Source organism: Electrona antarctica (genome assembly GCF_951216825.1).
Source record: "Electrona antarctica genome assembly, chromosome: 10".
NCBI lineage: Eukaryota > Metazoa > Chordata > Actinopteri > Myctophiformes > Myctophidae > Electrona > Electrona antarctica.
Window position 1 is genome coordinate 52,882,083 of NC_136791.1, and position 17,271 is coordinate 52,899,353.

Sequence of the window (17,271 nt, forward strand, 5' to 3'; positions counted from 1 at the left end):
GAGGGCGGAAGTGCGGCCATAGTTAGAGTGTCGTGGCAGCCTCCAGTCATGTGACTCACGTCCCTTTTCATTGTTATTTCTTATTTGGCACCCACACGGAAGCTTGCCCTCACTTGAGAGCATCCGCCAGAGTGCCGGAAGAGGAGTCTACTTTTCTATGTCTATGGTCCTCCCTACTTGACCGCCACAACTCCTGAATGCAAGTAATGGGCAGGAATTCTGTCTGCTGTTGTAACACAATTGACTAAATAGGAGGGTTCCTATTCCTATAACATGCCGTTCCTGACTGGTTTGAAAGGCATAATGGTACCTAGTTACATGTACAGCTTTAACAGGCTCTGTTTCCTCTGTGCCTCTGAGGCAATCAACAGCTCCTTCGAAAAGGAAAAAAAAGGAATTGTGCAAAAGTTTGCTTCTGTAATATAATTCAAAAAGTTAAACTTTCATATTATCAATGCATTGTCCATGAAGTATTTTAAACCTTTAAAATAAAATGAAAATAAGCTCTGTGGGGGTCAGGCCAGTTGGCTGGTCAGTAAAATAAGCACTGTAAAGTAATACCATGGTCAGTACACCAATTAGTAAAATTGTGGAAAGCAAAATCAGCATCTCCATAAAAGCTTGTCAACATACTGAATCACAAAGTGCTCTCAAATCTCCTGGTAGATGGGTGTTGACTCCAGTGTGAAGTTGTGGTGCACTGCTCAAGGATCAAAGGGACTATACAGGTCCATCTCAATGAATTAGAATATTGTGTTTAAAAGTTAAATTTATTCCGTAATATAATTGAAAAAGTGAAACTTTCATATATATATATTCATTGTGCATAAAGTGAAGTATTTAAAACCTTTTTGTTTTAATCTTGATTATGGCGTACAGCTCAAGAAAATCAAAAATATCCTATCAATGAATTAGAATATATATATATATATTTAACGAAATGTCGACCATCTGAAAAGTACATTCATGTATGCAGTTAATACTTGGTCTGGGCTACTTTTGAACAAATTATTTCATCGATGGGGCGTGGCATGGAGGTGATTAGCCTGTGGCACTGTTGAGGTGAGTGTGCGCCTGTACAGCCTGCCGGAAATCAAGTCTGGCTGATCTTAGTCTTAGAAATTATGTTGCTGATATGTCAGTCAGGAGCTGCTGACCTGCGTATAGAATTTTGAAAGGAGGAGGCGATGAGCGGGGGAACGTCAAACTTTTACTGTCGCTTTATGTTAAGCTTTTGAATGTTTAACTTTTAAGAGCGAAGACTTGAGAATTAGCAACATAGTTAATCAAGCCAGCCATGCCACAGGTGTGCGCAAAGGCATAACACCAAGAGAAAAACAAACACGCACACACACTAACAAGTTTTGTTTTGGATCTGATTTGAGCCCTTGGGCTACTGTTTATTTAATAGGCCTACTGATCATTAACAAATAGCCCCAGCTGGCTGTCATAAATCTATCGCTGGACTCCATCAGGCAAGAAGACCATAGACTATCATCAATCAACATATAACCGTGAGTAGGCAACAAGTAAACAATATAATCACGTGAGCGTGTATAGTGTGTCACTGTGTCTTATATGATTTAAAGAGTTATTTTTCTTTTCTTTTTGGAATAGTGTCTTTCTTGAGTATTAGGCCTAGGCCTATATTACATTTGTTGGCAGCATACCATACTTTATTAGTTTTTTCAGTCTCTTGAAAAGATGTGGTCAGCATTGAGAAAAGCAGACATTGTAGACTATATGACCTGATAGGAATACGAGACTGCTCGCCCCAGAGTAGTGGGGCGAGATGGAAAAGGGGCGACCGTACCTGATGTTACCTCGCTAGCTACAATAGTTATTTCATAACCACATTGGATGATTGAATGCCCTACAGTTGTATTTATACCAGCTCGTACTGCAACTCCTCTTTTACTCGCTAGATGGCGGCAGAGGTTTTGTTATGTTAAGTGGAATATGAAGCGCAGGCAAGTAACACAAGTCTAAGTAGACAGTATGTAGTATGTACCTAGTACTGTTAAATAATGTAACTATTGATTAACATTTATTTATACTGTGTGGGTTACTTTGGCCACCTTAGCCCGTAGCACTTGATGCATTGACAAGTTAAAACTGAATACTGGTATTTTGTTATTTAGACAGATGCCAGGCTCATTTATTGACCAGAATGATGCTTGCAAGGTACCCTTTTTTATTTTATTTTTAGGCCTAGGCCTAATGACAGACAAACTATATAATACTAATCAAAAAATGAATATGTATGCTTACTGTAAGTCGCTCTGGTTAAAAATGCATCTGATAAATGCCTAAATTATGAATTGCTTATAGTGCAAACGGTTGATTAAACTTGAATTAAACTTTACCAATCTGTATGGCAGAGTATGTTAATATACAATATAACTAGTACCTCTTCTGTGGTTGGAGGTGGTCTCCCTACTCTTCCATTGAGACATTTATACACTAATATGAGTAGGACACCTTTACTGGTTGACAAGTAGTCCTGCATGAAGCCCATAAATGCAATATCTCCCCAGCGGGAATCCGGGGATTACCTCATTTGGACAAGCTGAGTGGTAGATATTTGGTGTCCCATGCCACGTGGGAGACCAGGGTTCAAGGCCATACAGGTTATGGATAGCAGGTTTAATGGTGTGATTTAAATAAAATTGTCTCTGTTCACTAATTGTACACATCAAATATTATTCTCTATTCATAAAAAATAAGTGTGTGAAGTGAGGGGCGCTAATATCATCATACAGACATAAATCATCTCATTCTGGCCAATCACAATTTGCATCCTCGCTTTTCCATCTTTCCATCCAATTTTCTGCCCTCACTTTTCTCTTCAAAATGTACTTTGCTCAGTCAATCAAATCATCGCTATGGAGACAGATTTGCGTCTTTCTCGATGTCAAAGGTTTGTGTCTCTCTGGAGGTCCGGGGGTCTCCAATAGACCCCCGGATGCAGCTATAATATGCAAATATTCCTGGTGTATTCCAAGGAAGCTTTCAGAAGGAAAGGAAATGGTCACGTGACTGGGCTGCGCCATGACACTTTCATGGGCGACTGTGGCTCAGGAGGTAGAGCAGGTCGTCCAATGATCCATGGGTCGGCGGTTCGAATCCTGGCTCCTCCTGTCTACATGTCGAAGTGTCCTTGGGCAAGACACTGAACCCCAAATTGCTCCCGATGTGCTGGTTGGTAGGTACCTTGCATGGCTTCCGCCGCAATCGGTGTATGAATGGGTGAATGTAATGCACAATCTATGTAAAGCGCCTTGGATAAAGGCGCTATATAAATGCACCATTTACCATTTATGGACACTTTCATGGGAGCCAAAACTCACACCGGAAGTTCAATGAATATACATGGCAGTGAATGGAGCCGGCTGGACCAGCTCATAACAAACATTATTTCTGAACAATTGAGACCTTTGTCATATAATCGGTTCAGGAATATAAAAAGACATATCACAGGTTGTTTTCTAATCACTTGCTTTTCGATGTGCACAGAGTGCACAGTATATAATTTTATTTGAGGATCTAAACGGCATCAGGTAGAGTTTCTGGCTCGGAGGTATTGCGAGATTTGACTGACAGACAGGAAACGGTAGGGCTAGACCATGTGGACATAGGACATCATCAACTTGCGACAGGAGCAGTTCCTATTGAGTGAAAGATTCTTTTTTTATGAAAGATGGGTGTTTTTATATTTTTATTTTAGATGTAGAGGGCAAGTATAATGTTTTAAGGCAAGCCATGGATCCTTTTAAGAGGTCCAAGTATTGTATCTCTCGTGTATTGTGCAATGTCTGATATCTCTCTCTACCAGCCACATATACAACAGGTGTCCCCTGTGCCACTATCGTTATGCGATGCTCAACCAATGGCACATCTCCCACCCAATCACGCCGGCCAATCACAATGTGTGTCCTCACTTTTCCATCTTCACTTTTGTCTTCAATGTTTCGGAATGGGAGGAACCGGATCCAACATTGAGGAACTGGAATCGGTTGCATACCATTTGGAACCGTTTCTAGAACCGGTTTCATCACACTGTCAAGAGCTGGTATGTGGACTTCCAAGTCTGCTTTGCAATTACAATACCAGTAATCTCTCAAGAACACATTCCGCAGAGGGCACTGTTTTTTTTTGTTTGTAGATTTTTGAGGGGCGCCCCTCCTATATGCACAGCTTTGTGGGTTTGTGTGTATGAGCACGGAATGTGCTCAGCTGATTGGCTGAGCATGGAATGTGTTAAGAACGAGTGAGGTGTATATAGGAATCGCTAAGTGGAACCGTTAAGGAATCGGACCGTTAAGAGAGAAACGTTAAGGAATTAAGGATCACAACCCTAACCTTGACGAAAACACACAATCCAATCAGTTCCTCACTGGCGGGACCCCCACGGTGGTGTGGGGTTTTGGAGGAGTGCTTGTTTAGTATCATTCAACCTCCCTGCACACTTCCTCATTGACCAATGCATGCATTTAGTGAGGCTCTGATTGGCGACGTTCAACATGTGGCATCAGACCCTGTCCGAGTTGCATGCTCTGCGTGACTGAGACCTGCTTGTTTTCAGTGAGTGATTGTCTGAAGTTCTGAACTTGACTAGATTGTAGTTGTAAAACTCTATATTAATACTTTTGGATTTTCACACACAAAGATATATTGCATTTGTTACCATATACTCTCTTGAGTTAAATTAACCCATTTTGACCTGAGATCAGATTCTAAAAATGTCTTCTACATTTTCTGAAAAAGCTATGTTTCTATGTCAGTCGTTCTTCGATTTTTCAAAAATAGCAGACCTACAAGCTTGTAGCGCGCCACTCGGTGGCGCGCTATGAGCTTGTAGATCTGCTATTTTTCAATAGCTAAAGCATAACATAATGCTAACACCAATAGGGGTTCCCGCCCAAAATGGGTTTACACATTTGACTGTGTGTCAATAGGAAATAAGTGTCATTAGTCTCAAGTGGCAAACAGCATCCTCTTTGAACCCAAGCATGGGCAACCCCATACAATTATAGTTCAGTCAGGACAACTCAAGAATGGATGGAGATGAGCAATATATTTATTATGGTTTGGCGATTGGATCTGCTTTTTAGGTACTCAGATCAAGCGCATCAGTCCCGACCATAGGGACTCTGAATCCCCCGTACCTAAACAGTAGATCCAAAACGACTGGGGGTGGAGGTGGGTGAGCAGCAGGTTTGTATACAGCAACGCGCTGATACAGCAGCAGCAAGCAAGGAAGCAGGAGGAGGAATGCAAACCTCCGGTTAAAGTAGCCGGTATGAAGATGGAGTGAGTGTGTGATTGGCTGAGTGAATCATGTGAATGAGAGCGTGATGCTGAGGCGGCCCAATTAACGGCCGGCAGCAACTGCACTGAGGTTCCCTGACTGAACTTGCTCTGCGCATGTCTACGACAGGCACAAATGCTCATATTATATTTAATTTGACACAGATCAGTTTCATACAAAAAATGGATAGAGGGTTGCATTATCAGTTTAAACTTGCCATACAGACCCCAGTCCGTTCAGGTTATGGGCAAACATACCAAGGTTATAATAGTTAACTAAAACTAACTAAAAAATGAACTAGAATACACTAACTAATACAAAATAAAAAAACGATAACTAAACTGAAATTGTGTGATCACAAAACTAACTGAAACTAACTGAAATTATAGACTTTAGTTTTTATCAATATTTATATGCCTTTTCGGATATTTATAATATAAACCTTTTAAATTCATTCGATTCATTTCCTCATTTCTCCAACAAGTGTTAGGGCAGTTTTCAGCACCGTACGGCAGCATGTAGCCACACTTTCCGTCGCTTGTTAACATTCTGCACTGCCTGAAACTGACTGCATGTTACTTGGAAAAAAGAGTTGGAAGAAAGAGACACAGTCCAATATGGGATTACTTTGAATATGACAGCGAGACAGACGCAAGGAAGTGCCTTGTGGAAAAGGATGATCGTAAAATATGTGGAGCACGTCTGAAGGTAGGCCTATTGTATAAGGACCGTGCATTCGTGGAATGAGCAACACAGCTAAATGTGTGGGTAGCGCCCCCAAAACATTGCCCAATGTTGCCCATACCCCAAAGCAAGTGGTTGGTATTCACTCTTGCCACAACAGCTTGGTTTGGTATGGAACAGTATCTCTCTCACAGGCAAGACAACTTGTCATCATTAAAAGCAATCTCAATGCAGTGAGATTCTGGAGCCAGTGGCGATCCCATATCTTCAGAATCTGGGACCTAACGCCATCCTCCAGGATGACAACGCTCGCCCCATAGATGCCAGGATCACAGAGTACCTCCAAAATTTAGGAGTGGAGAGGATGGAGTGGCCTACCATTCCAGTCCAGACCTCAACCCAATTGAACACTTGTGGGATCAGCTTGGGCGTGCTGTATGAATTTATACGTGCTGTACGTGCGACCAACAGAACCACGTGTTGTGTTTCCCTTATTACTGTGGGAGAGTGCAATCATCCAATCCACTAAGCAACTCAAAGCAAGGGTTGGTATATCAATTTTTGGGGGCCTACCCACACATTTAGCTGTGTTTCTCATTCCACAAATGCCCGATCCTTACAATCTATACAGACTATACCTCGTTGTACAGGTGACAACGATCAACGATTACAATTATATAAAACATAATACCAATTGGTATTATCAAAGTGGAGAAATAAAGGACCAAAGTTACATTTCTGAACTTTTGTTGCTGAGTTTATATTTTTTAACTTGTATATTTGAGGTTTTATGACACATTACTTCAATCTTTTTGAATCCTATACCTGACAAATAAAGCAAAGTATGAAAAAAACTAATAACTATAACTAAAGCATTTTCATCCAAATAAAAACTATAGCAAACCCACTCTAAAAACTAACTGAATTAGAAGAAAGAAAATGTCAAAACTAACTAAAACTAAACTATAATGAAGAATCCAAAACTATTACAACCTTGAAACGGACAGGGTTTGATTAAAAATTACTGGAGGGGAAACATGATTTATGGCAAGCATCCACACCCCAAACTATCTTGGATCTCACTATTTCGCCTCAGTCCACATGGATAATAGGTGCTGCAGGCCAAGCCTTCACTTTATGGGATCTCCCTTAAAATAAATGGCGGTGGACCATAAAGTTTGCATTTACTTTGCATGTTGATTGAATCCCCTTTCACAGGAATTCTGAATTATTTCTACCTCACCCACTTGACTCCTATAAATCAGTGAACTAACTGTCGCTTTGGCAAGAGAACCACATTTTATGATGTTCTATTATCAAGTAGAATAGTATCCCTATTTTGGACGACCTACAGCTTGTAGGTCGTCTATTTTTGCACGACACCATTGTACATCAAAAATCACACCCGTGTGAACTGAGTGGTGCAACTCCCCCCCTTCTCTCTCTCTCTCTCGCTCTCATTAGCAGGCAACAGTGCAGCACTATTTCTCTCTCTCTGTTTCTGGCACAACAGCGCCCCTACTGGTACTCATGAGTCACACATGAGTCACACACAAACATAGGTTAACACGAGTCCCATAGGTGTCACACGGACACGGACATTGCTGTTCCTTGGAGTGGTTGCACCACTCAAAAATACAATTTAAGAAAATACAATATTGTTTTTGGACAGGTGGGTTAGATATGAGGTGGGGGAGGAGGGGGGGGTCAAGGCACAGAGGAAAGGCGGGTTCATTAGAGTGAAAGACTGAAGATAAAGTGAAGATTGTATGAAGAAGACTGCAATCATTGATGATTATCTAGGGACAGGAATCATTGAGGATTATCTAGGCTAGGGGAAAGATGGAGAGGAGGAGAAGAAAGGATGGAGCTTGTCTCATTCCCCCTCTGTGTGATTGACAATGGAAGCAGGAAAGAGATCTTGCATGGGCAAGTGTGTGAGATGAGTGTGTCCCTGTTGAATTGTAATTAGAGCATGGAACAGTAATTAGTCAAATGATATATACAGTACATGCTCCCATGTGCTCTATAATCCCCCCCCCCCCCCCCCCCACACACACACACCCCCTCTGAGCTACTCTGAAGGTCTTCATACCTCTTGCGTGCAACACTGCAGCAAACATTTCATTGTTATCCCTCCATGCCTTTGTTCTTGGTCTGTGTGTGCCGAGTGCCGACCCTCTGCCATTTCTTTTACGTAGGTGAACACAGAACATCAAATCGTAATATAGCAAAGGCTGCCCTGCTGAGGGCCTGAGGCCACGTGTCTCCTTTTGTTTGCTCAATTCAAAGAGGAGTTACACAAATTTCAGTTCAAGTCCAAAGGAAAAAAAAGGAGTCTTTGAAAACGAAAGTCATGTCTTTGGTTTGGTACAAAGAGTAAATGAAATGTTATACCAGTGTCTCTGACAGTTTACAGGGAACAGGTTCAGGCCAGGTTCCTTCAAGCCTTTGAATTGCTTTCTTAATCTGGAAGATAAAAAAGGTTAAAGTTAAAGGTTCACATAACTGTATGACTTTGTTTTTTTTTGTTTTTTTTGTGTTGTCTCACTAATTGGAGAGAAGCCGGAGGAGTTTGCATCCTTGCTTGTAGTGTTGCTTGATATTAGACTCATAAGTCAGACTAAACGCTTCTCTAAAACTGCATTGCAGAATCTATCCAAAGTGTTTTGGGCGGTCCTTCATGTTGGGGCAGTGACACGATTGGTTCAATGCAGTATAGGCGTAGGTTTGCCCTGAAGAGTCAAACATTTTAACTTTAATAAAGTACCCTACGTTTTGAGTGGTGCCTCCGCTCCATTACAGAGCTTTTTTCGCATTGGCGTAGGTTTATTTTAATGTAATGGACCCCCACATTGATATTCATTTGAACATTTGAAAATGTTTTGAGCCAGCAACCCCTAGAAGAGAAGATTTGTGTTTAACTAGTGTTCCGGGGTACCCCTGGAACCCACCCAAGGACCCCTGGGGGTCGCTGGGCCCCACTTTGAGAACCAATCACTTAGTATCGATAGGCAGAGATCTTCGATAGTTTGGCAATGCGAGACTACAGTACTTACTATTGACATGTGATGTGATATTATGATATTTTCTCGAAACCCATTTTGACATTACTTTCATTTAGGGGTCTCGGGAGGTAGTGTGACATCACATTGTATCCTTGACCAAGACACTGTACCCAACATCCTAACAAGCAGGTTGGTGCCTAGCATAGTTGTGATGGAATGTGTGTAAAGCACTTTGAGTGGTCGGACGACTAGAAAAGTGCTATAGAAATGCAATACCATTTACCGTTTACCACTTCAGTCAATAATATTGTAAATTATCACTGCACTGCCACAATTTAGATGCTGTACATCTGCCGTAACTCACCATATAAGTAGTAGTGCGGATGAAACTCCCATTGCTATTTAGCAGACCGACAGTAAGTATAAGACAATAGTTAATCCACTCCAGTGCATACTGCATATGTACATACAATAATAATGCCAGGGTATTGCATCACCACGACACAATCATTAAGATCGTATGACAACAACAAACAATATTCATACAGTATTTGGGAATGAATGTCACTCTTAGACAAGTTGACACAACACGTCCTTGATTTATTCAGAGCTTGGTTTTTAGTGTGATGTTGGAATGACAACGGCATGCACACACAATGATCAGCACGCTAAACGTGAGACTAATTTCACATTAACATGTGCCAGTGGGCTGGAACTAAGAGGCAAAGAACATCTGAATAATTAAGTTGAATGCAGGCCTATGACGCGGGGCCCGTATACGTGGAGAAACCCTGGTTTAATCCATTGAGACCTGGAACACATCCATGTCACGTTAGCGTTTAACCACATTAACCATTAACCCATTTTGGGTGGGAACCCCTTTGTGTTTTAAACATTATGTTATAATTTAGCTATTGAAAAATAGCAGATCTACAAGCTCATAGCGCGCCACCGAGTGGCGCGCTATGAACTTGTAGGTCTGCTATTTTTGAAAAATCGTTAAAATGTGCCTCAAATCTTTCCGAAAATTGTCATGATTTAGAAAACTTTTTTTTTTAAATTTCGACATCAGGCCTGAATGGGTTAATGAAGAAAGTTACACGCATCCATGCATGCACACGCTTATGCACATGCATGCTAACCCCATTATGTTTTGAGTAGAGAATTGCATGCAAGAATGCCTCTCTATAGAAGATACTCCCGTGGTTGTTGCTCTGCAAGACATCCACAGCAGAGCACATAACCGTTTTTATGTGAATCTTTTTTCATTTATATTTATGTCGTCTTCTTGGTTTTCAGTCCATTTCTCATTTTGCACCACTCATTTATAATTTCCATTTAATTTGCAGCTATTTTTTATCTTTTTGACATGCCATCAAACCTTGATAGAGAGCTGAGATTATGGCCCTCATTTATCAATTGAGTGTAAAATCTGCCCCAAACTCGAGTGTAGGTTTCGTAGTACACCCACGTCGCCACGGCATTTATAAAGTGATCGCAAACAGCTGATCCTTCTTTAATTTCGTTCCGACGTTAATACATGTGACGGCTGAAATCTATCTGGCACGCCCTATGAAATCAAGCCTCGCCCTCGTTTTTGCGACTGCAGTACGACCTTGGAAACCATAGTTACATGACGAAAAAAGTCAAGCCTTGCCTTGCTGCCCGCCAGCCTCACTCCCCCTCTCATACACACACACACACAGACGCACGCACGCACACGCAACTTGCAAGCAACTGTCACTGTGTGTTGTTAGTTGTATGTACAATGTTTATTCATTTAATATACAACAAGATTAGTGAACGAAAACCTGAACCTGTGATTCTGTGAAGCATTAATTAAATAACATTGCTCACGTCATTGGAATGAGATTGGGCACGCACAGCCCGTGACAAATGCTGTTTTGCAAATAGCTCCTCATGCACGTTTATGACATTACTGTATATTAGACTGCCTCCCTGCGCAGCCTAAACCTTATGTGGTACTGGTGGTAGGCTATAGTGGAGGTCCGTGAAGTTGGGCACCCCGTGATTTTCCCAAAAAAAAAAAAATGCGGTCCCCACTTGCGCTGCCTCGGCACTGTCGGCATGTCACATTTATTGGGTTTCATCCTTAATTAAAAGGACGAGACGTAACGCGAGAAAGACATGGCTGTAGATTGCAGTTGCCGTTGGTTGGTAGACTTGACTATAGCAGCATAGCCTCGGTCCCAGGCTTACTTATCTGCTAAAAGAAGAGCTATAGCTGCAGCTATGCAAATGCCTCTCGATCCATGTCATGGAGGTTAACTATAGAGGGTATGCGTGTGACATCATCATCATACCCGGAAGTTATGCGGGAATGCCTACCGAGTGGCAAAAAACTACTTTCTGGCCTTGACAGCCCATACATCTAAACAGAAAAGTCCTATTTGATTGCATTAAATTACTTTAAACAACATTAAATTCACTTTGTCACTCATTTTGCCACTCGATTTGCCACTCGCGGGGGGGCTACCGGTTTGCGCTCATGCAAAACACTGTTTAAATGGCTTAAGCATGACTTGCAACATTGTTTTTAATTGCGCCATTTTAATTGCTTGCACACTTGGAAATATCCTACCAATTTCATATGACATGCCTTTACAAAATATATTTTTTTCACATGTATTATTAGTTTTATACATTTTAGGAGTGAAAACATATGTTTAGATGTCTGTGACAGCCTCTCAGCTGGTCAAACAATGCTGCTCCGCTGTTCTACAACAGGTGAGGACAAAGCGTACGACAGCTCCCGTGTCAATAATAAACGTGATTTTTGTCCTGGCACACGTTCAAATTCAAGGTTTTGCGGAAATGGTAAATGCCGAATAATTGCGGTAATTTCGGCGTGCACCCATATTTTGGCGTATGCCGAGTTGATAAATGAGGGCCTATGTGTGCTTATGAATTTATGGCAGTACTACCTGACACCAGGTTCGTGTGCTAGACATTCTCTACCATACAGATTGGTTATTATTATATTATTATTATATAATTTCTATCCCACGATTTTGCAAACCATTCTCCCAGTGTCAATTTTCTAATGTAATCCTGGGTGCTAAACTTCCTCTGCCAACCTGGGGAGGGCAGCGGTCTGACCTCATGCCTCCTTCTATGCATGAGGAGTCCAAGCTGCTTCTTTTCACCTGACAGGGGGGAGTTTCCCAGGCCGGACGTAGCACGTGGAAGGAACACATTATTCTAACCAGTTCCTTTCCCCTCCATATTACTGCATGTTTTTTTGTGAGGGTACCTGCCCTAGGGGACATGGGGAGAACATGCAAACTCCACACAGAAAGGCCCTTTCGCCAACCCTGCCTCGGGTATGGGCACACAGATTGGTTATGATTTATTCTGTAAGGAAGGTGGAATATCAACAGTACGTTTAGGAATATAGCAATAGCCAGTGAGCTGAAAGATGTTCCCTGCCTGTAGTGTCTCATGACTTTTAGATCTCATTATGCACAGGTTGGTGAATGTATTTTCAGACGACAAACAGTTCTTTGACTTAGGACTACAGAGGATGCTTTCGGAAGTGAAGGAGAATGTATGTACTTGGTGTGTGTTGTGCGTGCGCCTGATTTATACTTTGTTGCGTGTGCCGTGTCACCGAAAATATACGATTTTCGAATGTGTTCTACTGTATGTAAATTTGCTATTTTTCAAGTCACCCTTTGTGTGTGTGTGTGTGTGTGTGTGTGTGTGTGTGTGTGTGTGTGTGCGTGTGCGTGTGCGTGTGCGCGCGTCTGCCTGCCTGCCTGCCTGCCTGCCTGCACGCACGCACGCACGCACACCGTTTCCACTAACACCTTTTGAAGTCAGGCAGAGGCTGCCTGGGAGGGTGTGTTGGATTGAGATCCCTAATGGAAAAAGACCCCTGAAGCCTTGTAACCCTCCCAACTCTCCAGCAGCGAAACACAGCATAAACGTGTGGGCTAGATACTGTAAAAGAAAACATTTACAACCCAAACCTTCACAGGCTTTCTCCTCCCGTGTCACTTTGCATTCCCATAACCCTCCTTCAAAGGCCATGATTCCAGTGGCGCTAAATGCAAATGTGTCTGAACACAATTCCCCCAAGGCATTGTCAGCCCGAGACGAGCGAACAAACTTGAGACGAGGAGTGAGCGGCAAGCCAGTTAAGCTACCGTGACGGGCTGCTAAAAAATGCGTTTTCACAGCATTAAAGGCATCGTTTTGCACTTTGTCCCCGCAGACTATTTCGTCAAGGGATGTGATTTGTGTCGAGTTGTCTGCATGCTTCAGCATGGTGCATTGTGAAAGGATGGTGGCCGCGCCGTCATGACGTTCACATGTCGTGACCAAGACCTGGGACAGACGGCACATCGCTTTCTCTCGTAAGAATAGACGCTGAACTGGAGTTTGAGGAAAAAACCTGCTGCATTCAGGCTGTTCGGGATTATGGATGAGGGCAGTGAATCGACTTTAATAAGAAGTCCGGGTTCAGACCCAGTTCTCAGGCCTCACCTTTCAGTGTATAGGGCGTCTCCAAGGCACACCACTGAGCAAGTCAAAATCATCATCCTGGCAGGCATCCCTGTATTCATAGCGAAAATAGCAGATCTACAAGTATTGTTGCGAGCTTGTACATTTCTTCCCAAATCTTTAAAATAAAAAAAATAATTAACACTTTAGCCTTTAGCATTTATTGACAAATTAGGATTTAATTCACGCCAGCATTTTTCCCAGTTGAGCTCTTATTTTGAAAAGCCACATTTCCAGACTTCCGGAAGTGAACATAAACTAGTAAGCGAAACGGGTCCTGGACAGTCCTTGTAAGATGGATCTATACCGGGGAACTCCACATCGTCGGCTCTGTGCCATCAAAGAAACATTGTTTTGACCAAAAATGCCATCTGGGAGATACAGGCGATTGGAAGAAACAGATATAATGGATTATTATGGTGCTGACGATCTAAGATGGGTCGACCCAGTGTTGTGACAACAACAGCTAGCTACCCGATGCTAACGTAAGTAGCATTATGGCTCAGATCGACCGTAAAAGCGCAATTGCCATTGATCTACGGCAATGGCGTTAAGCATAGCCTTAAATAGTAGGCTTGAATTGACCTAGATCTACAGCAATGGCGGTATAAGTGTTAAATTAAACTTTACAAAGGACTGTTGAAAGTGGTTAAAATATATTTTTTTGTCACAGAATTGGCCTCTGTATTGGAAAACTATCTTACACGAAAATACTGTAATATAGTTAAATGAATGTACTTTTTGCACATAATAGCAATTATAATATTGTGTGGGGCTCACCTGGACACCACAGTTTGTGAACCACTGGTGCAGGGGAGCACACAATAGAGTATATAAAGGATAGAGACCGAACCCCCCCGCTATTCATTTCAGTGGAAGTTGCTCAGTGGCGTTTTGAAGCACCCGGAAGACTTCCGGAAGTATAATTATAACTCAATGGCTCGAGCGAGCGGAAGTTTAGCCTAGCCTAGCCCCGGACCTCAATTTTGAGGTCCGGGCTTTTCACGTGACGTCATGGACGTCCGTCCACTTCCATTAAGTGCTGCAATTCCACATTTCGCCAGTAGGTAGTGGCATCTTCAACATTGGATAGCCTTACTGGGGGCTTGGAGCACACGCTATAGGTCTCCATTCTGCCTGCCTCGAACTGTTATGGCACGTTTAGACAGACCCTAATGGATGCATGCATTAATTATGACTATTACTACTTATCATTCTGTAGCTCTTTGCTTCATCAATATTACACGTATGAGGATTTTTGAGAGAGAGACGCATACTCTCACAGTTCCTTCTAGGTCAGCTGTTGTCTGTCGAGTATACAACTTTAACCCCAGAGAGTTTCAGAATATTGATTTGTTTTTATTATGGCCACGTTCCTTGTTTTCCTCATTCTCAGCCATCCCCCTTTTTTAGAGGTTGCAAAACAGGATGCAGACTTTCACAAAATACCCAATAAAATCCAGTCATGTTCCATTTCGCCGGTCAAGCTTTAGGGGGAAAAAAGCTCCTTTGTGCTTCTTGTTGAATAGTTTTGAATAGCTCCATGCAACACAATGGAGTTGAATGATGACTGCTCAGAGAGAGATTGATGGCTACATTCATGCAATCAAAAGGAGGTGGTCGATAAAAACACACAACTGTCTGCTGCAATTATATGCTGCACTGATTGGATAATTTGGATGCGGGAGAGTCACTCATTGGAGATTTTCTTCCTTTCACTGCAATAACAAATTATGACTGTCGATCGAGAAGAATATTATTGGTACGATGCAAAAATAATAAAGCATTGACTGCGGTATGTGAAGAAAGATGATGGGGCGAGGATTAAAATAGCACTTACAAAACGGAAAACCTTCTGCTGCCATCTCTTCAGAGCCTTGAGCAATTATGAACATTGTAGTTTCATAGTTACAGATATGGCCTGTTGTCAAAACCACGTACCCTGCCAAGGAAGTGTATTCAAAATCCCATAGTATTTTTACCCTTAAGAAAATAAACGCCTTTAGGCCTTCTACAGCGTTTGTATGATGAAACAACTCAGAACTGAGCAGGGCTATCCTGTAGAAGCCCAATGCAAAATGATATGACGCTGATTTGGTGTGCATGTGCCTATCCAAATCCATGACCCTATAGTTAGTACAGCAGGTCATATCTAAGGCTGAGAATTGTAGTTGATTTGTAGGTGGCCCTTTATTTTACTACTCATTATATAAATGTGTACTTTTTCACTTTTTTACTTTGTCAGTTAATGCGTCACAGACATAGCAAGGTGCACCGTCGCTCGAATCCACACCAAACTTAGTTGTCACAAACACTGTTCAGGTGTCTGGCATGAGAACAGTCACACCAGGGGCCATGTGTGACCCCCAGGAACCATGTCAGGGGACCCTGGGTGCCACAGGTGCACTGTTGCTCCAATCTGCACCAAATGTACGTGACACAAACACTGTTCAGGGGCGAACTATATGCCCCGGGTGGGTGGGACTTTCGCCCTATAGTTTTAGGGCGGCGTCGCAATTCTGTGACTAAAAAATATATTTTAACCACTTTCAACAGTCCTTTGTAAAGTTTAATTTAACACTTATACCGCCATTGCTGTAGATCTAGGTCAATTAAAGCCTATTATTTACGACGGCGTTGCTCAAGCGTACTTGAGCCACGAGAGACACCACCGAGCGAGCTAAAGCGAGTGAGTTGCCGTGTCGAACCTTACCAAGTTCTCTTGAGCTGACTCAGCCCCGTCCGAGTTGCGACACAGCCGAGCGCTCCCTACCCCACGGCCCATCTCACCCAATCACAAACTGTGGCGCTCCTTCCCTGGAGCAGAAAACGGGGTCGATTTTCAGGGGGGTCTGCCATGACAGTACGCCAGGGGTCTACGAGCCATGAGGCCACCGACACAATGATGGGGCCATTCAAAATAGCAGATCTTCAAGCTTGGGTACCTCAATCAGGTATTTTTGCAATTGTTGTGTCACACCATTATATGACGAAGTACAAACTAGGGCATAAGTGGTTAAGTGTCATTGAAGGTGCTCAGGGAGAACACTCACTCTTCATTGTCATCATCGTTATGCTCAGCAGATGGCCGATTGATTGAAGTAAGAGGCAAGTTCATTAAGTAATGGCACATTTCAACAAGACAATTCAATGTGCTACACAAGACATTAAGCATAACAACACAGAGCATTAAGACAGTGCTAAAGAAACGCATTGTAAAGGGACATTTGAATACAATTAATCAAATAAGTTAAAATAAAAGTGAAAGATAAGGGAATAAAATTACAACAATCAACAGAGATTTCAGCTTTGATTTAAAAGAATTGGCAGAGCTAAGCAGTCCCGCAGTTTTCTGGAAGTTTGTTCCAGATATGCTCCTCATTCCACATTTAGTTCTGTCTCTGAGAATTGGGTTTCATCCTATCAGTGTCTATCTTAACTTGATCTTGAATGATATTGAAAATATGGTTCCCAACTTCCCCAAACTTTTAGTTCACAACCCAGAAGAGAAATGTTTACTCCTATTAAAATGTCTGGCAATCGATCACTTCTGATCACACAGCCGCGTGAGTCAGCAGACTTTCAGAACTGGTGTTATGACTTGACAACTCCTGCCTGGCACGGTAACTTGATCTCAGAATAAACTCTCAATGATTGTGTCGATGGCAGGTAAAAGAATTGGCAAACCCCCTATGTTTGCCAACTCATGACTCACCGTTTTACAGAAAGAAAGAGAAAGCG

General features: G+C 42.3%; 1 long non-coding RNA gene across 1 annotated transcript in view; it reads left to right on the top strand.

Moving 5' to 3' along the window:
• Positions 1–1,074: 1,074 nt before the first annotated feature.
• LOC306931418 overlaps positions 1,075–17,271 on the top strand; it is a 29,692-nt gene continuing 13,495 nt past the window's right edge. Inside the window, exon 1 of the long non-coding RNA XR_013791018.1 lies at positions 1,075–1,514. This is a non-coding gene — a long non-coding RNA (uncharacterized lncRNA). The remainder of the gene's footprint in view (positions 1,515–17,271) is intronic.